This window comes from Lycium barbarum, chromosome 11, assembly GCF_019175385.1.
Source record: "Lycium barbarum isolate Lr01 chromosome 11, ASM1917538v2, whole genome shotgun sequence".
NCBI lineage: Eukaryota > Viridiplantae > Streptophyta > Magnoliopsida > Solanales > Solanaceae > Lycium > Lycium barbarum.
In genome coordinates this window covers 41,477,428-41,485,368 of record NC_083347.1, presented here as the reverse complement: position 1 = coordinate 41,485,368, position 7,941 = coordinate 41,477,428, and the positions used below count along the sequence as shown (strand labels likewise).

Sequence of the window (7,941 nt, the reverse complement as noted above, 5' to 3'; positions counted from 1 at the left end):
CCAGTAGATTTGCCAAAACAAGAACTCTTGGAGACTTTGGGAAGCATTGGAGTGTACGCACAAAGCCCAAATCTATTACTACTATGCACTCCTTCTATGGGTTACAGAAAGTGTCTCTACCACCGAGGTCAGTCAGGTCATACAGCCAACGAGTGCGGAGCATTGGAAAGAAAGCTTATCCAATGGATTGACCAAGGGAGAATTAACCAACTATGGGGGCCCCACTCTCTCCTGACTCATTACCAAGGAAGAAATCATCCAAAAAGGATATCAAAGGTTAGGTTCTGGAGAAGCAACTTTTCCAAATTCGAGGAGTCATATGCCAGGATCCACTCCCTACTATGTAGCGTGAAAAAGATAAGAGCAGTGCCACAAACCTATCAGGATCGCCCAGGATCTCCGAACGAAAGGGTTTGTGTGTATCACCGTGGCCTCCCCGGCCACGACATTGAAGAATATGTGAATTTCAAGGTTAAGCTGGAAAGCCTCGTGAATGAAGGTCATGTTGGATTGTCGCGAGAGGACGAGGATAGAAGATGAAGATGAAGAAGATGAGGAAAATCTGCTTAGTCTGGTTGGGTAGAAAACATAAGTATCCCTTTACTGCTTTCAATACGATAGAGTATCCCTTTCCCTTTTTATGTAAATGGAACCACGCCGACCTGATTTCCTGTTGGGGATACGTGGGAAGCCTACTTAAGGCCTGGTCAGGGTAGAAAAACTAAGTTTTGGGTAGCATAGGAAAAACCTTTTCTGTGTATGCCTTAACTACGGAGTGACCTGATTTCCCTTTGGTGGGATATGTAGGCAGTCTATTTAAGACTCGGTCCTTTTATAATAAAAATTTAAATCCCCCTTAGTACAAGATGGGGTAGCAGCAAATCAACCATACAAACCACTTACCGAAAAGTCAATATTCCTAAAAGTACAAAAGACCAAAATACCCTTGGAATGTGAATCAATCGACAGTCGAAATAAAATATATGAATCTATGTGCTATAAACTATAAACAACGTGATATCTTGTCATTTCGTGCTTAAACCTAACGCTAACTTGGGAGCTTTTGAGTTGTTTTCTCTTATAGACAGGGGTCGATTCGCTAGCACCAATTACTCAATCAAAAGCTGCCGCAGCATCCTTAAACCCTCAAGAAGAAAGCATGCCTGAAACTCCACCACCGAATAGAACTGCTTTAGTCGAAGATACCCCAATAGCTAGCATAGCTGGAATGCCTTAGGAAGAGACTGTTAGCCTGTTGATGAGGCAATTGGATGAAGCCAGAGAAGAAATGGACAGCCAGAGGGCCGAGGAAAATGCTACTAATGCTGAGGCTAGGAGACCTCTGATGTGGCGTGATTTTTTGCCACAATCGATGCTTTTTGACTCTAAGTTTTACTTGTTTTTTAAGCAAGCCTATGTGATTTTACGTGGTTTTTTGTGTTTTTCAGGTAAAGGAACAGATTCGGCACAATCACAGTTGAAGTGCAGAACCAGGTCGTAAATTGATGTTTACGGGCCGTATTCTACAATACGGGCCGTATTCCATGGTCGTGTTAAAGGATCCTAGAAACAGAAAGTCTAGCTGAGAAGATGGTGATTTACGAGCTGAGTTTACGGACCGTATTTCAGTTTACGGTCCGTATTCCATCTCGTATTTAGTCATTCAAGCATCTGGCAGAAATTCTAAGATTAGCAAAGTGAAAGACGACCAAGCAGTTTACGGACCGTAAACCACTTTACGGTTCGTATTTTGGAAGGTTAAGTTGCACACAACTGAGATAACGACGTGGGCGTAAACCATTTTTACGGTCCGTAAAGTGATTTACGAACCGTATTTCATCATGACGGGACTGAAGTGCAAAATCTGTAACTTATGTATTTTCAAAACTTATAAATAGTCATTGTAGGGCTTTAATAGACAGCATTCATTATATTTTTGTCTCTTGACTTAGAATATTAAATTCTCTCTAGTTTTTGATGATTCATACACCAATTCAAGTATTAGCAATTCCTTTTTCATTCCAAAGTAAGCAATTATGAATTCTTCAACTTCTTATTTCTTGTTCTTTGTCATGAGTAGCTAAATTCCCTTACTAGGGTTGTGAACCGAATGATGGGTGTTTGGTGATTGGGTTTGTGATTGATATACAAATAATGGATTATTAGGGTTTAATTATTCTTCGTTCTTCATTCATAATTAATGGTTGCAAACATTGATTAAAGCCATAAACCCTAATTTATTTGGGAAAATAACTAGGGTTGGTAAGAATAATTAACAAAGAACTCAAAGCTTTAAACTTTGTTTAATAAATTCACTTAGGAATAAGAAGAATTTACTTGCATGATTAATCGTTCGTCATTATCACTTTCTTATATTTGGGAAAATCATAGAAAGATATAATCTTTATTTATTGGGAAATAGTAGAGATTCACATAGAGATTAAATGCATTCATATAATGATCCATTATAAGTATATCAAGACCAATACCCATGATCATACACCCTATCTAGCGGGGACACAACCTTAGTTTCTTTTACCATAACTTTCCACCAAAGCAATATTTTAGCAATTAGTCATAGAAGCAACCAACTTTTACACAAATTATCGGATTAAGACATTAGACCTAGAACCTAGCATCTACGACTTTAGTAATCTTTTCACACCATATTCCCTGTGGGATTCGACCCCATCCTCGTTGGGTTACTATATTTGACAACGTCCGCGTTATACCATTAATAGGTGTAATTTGAGCGTATCAAATTTTGGCGCCGTTGCCGGGGAATACGGTTTTGAAATTACTAAATAGTGTTTGCTTTGATTAAAGTCTTTTGCTTATTCCATCACACCTTGTTTTCTACTCTATGTAAACTAGGTGAACATGAATCAAAATCAGCAGAATCAGCGTGCTGGTAATCAGGTGAATCGGTTGAACAATCAGGCGAATGAATCTGATGATGAGAATATTTTTGCTGAACTTGTTCAAGAGGAGGACTATGCATCTGCTATTGTTCAACCTCGAGTTGGAGCTGCTACAGTGAAAATTGACTCATCTTTATACCAGCTGTTGAAACTTGAGGGATACTTTCGGAACTCTACCGAGAATGACCCTCAACGTCATTTGCAGAATTTTGTGGATGTGTGTGCTAATCACATCCAGAACAATGTTCCACAAGATGCTATTCGGTTGAGGTTATTCAAATATTCCTTAGCTGGGGAGGCAAGAACATGGTTCGAGAAGCTGCCCCGAAATTCGATTACTTCATGGGCAGAAATGGTAGCTGCTTTTCTTACAAAGTGGTACCCCCCTAGCAAGAAGGCTGAGATTCGCGACAAGATATATGAATTCAAGCAGCGACCGGGGAAACAACTATATGAAGCCTGGGAGAGGTTCAAAGAGTATTTGCAGAAGAGCCCGAATCATGGTTTTCCGGAAAATATATTGATGGAGAAGTTCTACATAGGGTTAGATCCAGTGACACAGTTAGTAGCTAACAATGCAGCTGATGGGTGTTTTATGAACAAGACCTTTCGACGAGTGACCACCATACTTAACAAGCTAACAACTCATAATCAGGCTTGGCACTCAAACAATGCTGATGTGGTACCATATGGTAGTGCTATGCTCCAGAATATAGTGAAGGAGAATCAGGATACCCAGTAAACATTGGTAGAGCTTGCAACAAATATTTCCTTGCTGACGAAGAAGTTCGATGAATCTCAGATCAAAAAAGTAAATGTTTGTGAGGATGATGTAGTTTTTTCAAAAGGGATGTACCATGCTCAAGATGGTCCATTCCTTGATAGGCCACCCATGCAGGTTGAAGATGCCAATTATGTTAATAACTCTCAAGGGGGTTATCAACGACAGAATTACCAAGGTGGCTATCAAAATCAGAATCAATGGAGACCTCAACAAGGTCAAGGTGCTTACAACAACTCTGGGAACTACAACAATAACTATGGTGGTGCGAACCAAGGGAGTTACAACAACAACAACAATTTTGGGAACAAGAGTTCCAATCCTTATATACCACCGAAAGGGCAGTCATCAGAGCAGGGTAGTTCGAAAGTTGAAGCAATGCTTGAGAAGATTCTGGCAAATCAATCGAAGTCTGAAAGGACTTTATCTGGGCTGACAGAAACAGTGGGTTCTCATACAGCGGCTATTCAGAAGCTTGAGTCGCAAATGAGGGATATTTCTAGAGAGCAGCAACCTCCTAAAGGGGTAGGACTTCCAAGTGACACCATCCCTAATCCGAAGAATGGGGGAGGCGGTTTGAACAATGTGTTTGCCATTACTACTAGAAGTGGTAAAACAATACAGGGAGCTGCTGAGAAGGTGATTGATCTTGAGCAGATAGATGAAGAGAATGGGGTGCAGTCTGAAGCACCAACTATTACTGATGAGATTCCTACTGACAGGAAGGTGGCTGATATTCCAGAGATGATTAGGGAAGCTGATGACACGAACAAGCAGGCTGTAAAAGGGGCTCTCCGCCCTTTGACACAGCTTTTCAAATCTAAACCTCCCTTTCCTCAGAGGTTGGTAAAGAAGAATGAAGATGCTAAGTTTGAGAAGTTTTATGATCAGCTGAAGCAGTTATCTCTAAATTTTCCCTTCTTGGAAGCTGTCAAGGAGATGCCCGGTTTTTGCAAAATATCTGAAGGAGTTGCTGACTAAGAAGAAGACGGTTCGACATGAAACCGTGAGTTTGACTCACACTGTGAGTTCCATTATCTCAACCACAACTGTCCAGAAAAAGTGAGATCCCCGGGCGTTCACCATTCCTTGTTCTATTGGGCACCATGATTTTGCTCGCGCTTTGTGTGATAATGGGGCGAGTATTAATTTGATGCCCCTTGCTATATATATGCAATCAGGTTTGGGGATGCCGAGACCGACTACGATGAGGCTGCAGATGGCTGATAGGTCTATCAAAAGACCTGTTGGGGTGGTTGATGATGTGATTGTGCGGGTTGGTGAATTTTTGTTGCCCGCTGATTTTGTGATTCTTGACTGTGCTATTGATCGGGACATTCCTATCATTCTGGGGAGACCTTTCCTTGCTACAGGGAGGGCTTTGATGGATTCTGAGAAAAATGAAATCAAGTTCCGAGTCAACAATGAAGATGTGACCTTTCAGGCTAGCCAAGGGATGAAGTTGCCAAGTGCTTACGAGAGTATTTCGGTAGTTTATTCATTCGATGTTGTTGATGAAGCAGTGGAGTTCAAGATGGAAGAAGAGAGTTTGGGTGAGACTTTGGCTGGCATTCTGATGAATTTCGATGCTGAAGACATGGCAGGCTATGAGGAGACAGTTAATTCACTTGTTGGGTTGGGCTCATACACATACCACCCAAAGAAACTGAATCTTGATCTGGAAAATAGAACAACTCCTCCAGCAAAGCCTTCGATCATGGAGCCAGCTAAGTTGGAGCTTAAGCAGCTCCCATCACACCTGAAATATGAGTTCCTTGGTCCGGAAAATACACTGCCGGTGATTGTTTCAGCCTTATTGACTGAGGGGCAGATTGTGCAGCTTTTGGAGGTATTGAGGGAGTATAGGCGGGCTATTGCTTGGACCATAAAAGATATTCGAGGTATCCCATCTGGGATCTGTGAGCACAAAATTCAGTTGGAGGAGGGCAGCAAACCAAGTGTAGAGCATCAGAGGCGACTAAACGAGAATATGCAAGAGGTCGTCAAGATAGAAATCATCAAATGGCTGGATGCAGGCGTGGTTTACCCAATTGCTGATAGTAAATGGGTCAGCCCGGTCCAATGTGTTCCTAAGAAGGGTGGCATCACTGTTGTGCCGAATGCGAAGAATGAGTTGATCCCGATCAGAACTGTCACCGGATGGAGAGTTTGCATGGATTATCGCAAGCTCAATACAACCACTTGCAAGGACCATTTCCCTATGCCCTTCATTGATCAGATGCTTGACAGGTTAGCAGGGCGTTCCTACTATTGTTTCCTTGATGGTTATTCGGGCTACAACCAGATCAACATCGCTTTGGAGGATCAGGAGAAGACCACCTTTACTTTTCCTTATGGGACATTTGCATTCAGCCAGATGCCGTTTGGGTTGTGTAATGCACCAGCCACTTTTCAGAGGTGCATAATGTCAATCTTCTCTAACATGGTAGAGGACTTCTTGGAGGTATTCATGGATGATTTTTCGGTAGTGGGTGATTCATTTGAAGACTGTCTTGGCCATCTAGGTCAAGTACTCAAAAGGTGTGAGGAGACCAATCTGGTGCTAAACTGGGTGAAATGCCATTTTATGGTGAGGGAAGGAATCGTCCTCGGTCACAAAATCTCTGAAAAGGGAATCGAGGTCGATCAAGCAAAAATTGATGTGATCTCCAAACTTCCTCCACCTATCTCAGTCAAAGATGTCCGAAGTTTCTTGGGGGCAAGCTGGGTTCTACAGGCGCTTCATCAAAGATTTCTCTAAAGTTGTCAATCCCTTGTGCAAGCTTCTTGAAAAAGAGGCTAAATTTGTGTTTGATAAGAAGTGCCAGAAGGCGTTTGAGGAATTAAAAGAGCGTCTCACTACTGCTCCTATTATTGTTGCTCCCGACTGGTCCCTACCATTTGAACTGCTGTGTGATGCTAGTGGTTTCGCAATAGGTTTTGTGCTTGGGCAGAGGCACAATAAAATTATGCACCCGATCTATTATGCTAGCAGAACGCTGAATGCTGCACAGATGAATTACACAGTGACGGAGCAAGAGCTGCTTGCCATTGTGTTTGCCTTCGAGAAATTTCGGGCCTACTTGTTCGGGTCCAAAGTTGTGGTTTATACTGATCATGCAGCCTTGAGATACCTCATGGCAAAGAAGGAAGCAAAGCCGCGACTGATCAGATGGGTACTATTGCTGCAAGAGTTTGATTTCGAGGTAAAAGACAGAAAGGGTACTGAAAACCAGGTAGCTGACCATCTCTCTCGGCTTGAAGAAGCTGGGAGACCTTCTGAGGAGCTTGATATCGATGATGCTTTTCCAGATGAAAGGGTGTTGGCTGTGTCGATGGAGGTAGCACCGTGGTATGCTGATATTGCCAATTATTTGGTAACAGGTATAGTTCCCGATGATATCAAAACTTACCAAAAGAAGAAATTCTTGCGGGATGCTCGGCAGTACTATTGGGACGAGCCTTATTTGTTCCGAACATGCGCTGATAACATCATTCGGCGCTGTGTTCCGGAAAGTGAAGTGATGGCAATTCTAAAAGCATGCCATGACTCTCCTGTTGGGGGTCATCATAGCGGAAACCGGACTGCAGCCAAAGTACTTGAGTGCGGCTATTACTGGCCGACTATTTTTCATGATGCTAATCTTTTGGTGCGGTCCTGTGATCAATGTCAAAGGCAAGGGAATATCGGCAGAAGGCAAGAGATGCCTATGAATTTTGTTATGGAGGTGGAAGTGTTTGATGTCTGGGGGATTGACTTTATAGGATCTTTTGTGAGTTCTGGTGGAATGAAATACATCTTGGTAGCTGTGGATTATGTGTCAAAATGGGTAGAAGCGGTGGCTTTACCCAATAATGAGGCCAAGAGTGTTATGGGGTTCCTTAAGAAGAACATATTTACTCGTTTTGGTACTCCGAGGGCGATAATCAGCGATGGTGGATCCCACTTTTGCAATAAAGCGTTCGCGGGACTGATGGAGAAATATGGTGTAAAGCATAGGGTGGCAACGCCTTATCACCCTCAGACAAGTGGACAGGTTGAAGTGTCCAATAGGGAGATCAAAAGTATTCTAGCAAAGACAGTGAATGCCAATAGAACTGATTGGGCCCGCAAGCTCGATGATGCTCTCTCTATGGGCATACCGGACTGCTTTCAAGACTCCAATTGGGACTTCACCCTTCAAGCTTGTATTCGGGAAAGCTTGTCACTTGCCGGTTGAACTTGAACACAAAGCTATG

The 7,941-nt window shown here is 42.5% G+C and overlaps 1 non-coding gene across 1 annotated transcript; it reads right to left on the bottom strand.

Annotated features, from left to right (window-relative positions):
- Positions 1 to 3,322: 3,322 nt before the first annotated feature.
- On the bottom strand, positions 3,323 to 3,428 carry LOC132620662 (small nucleolar RNA R71). Its single transcript, XR_009575099.1, has one exon. It is a non-coding gene; the product is annotated as a small nucleolar RNA R71 (small nucleolar RNA).
- Positions 3,429 to 7,941: the final 4,513 nt, after the last annotated feature.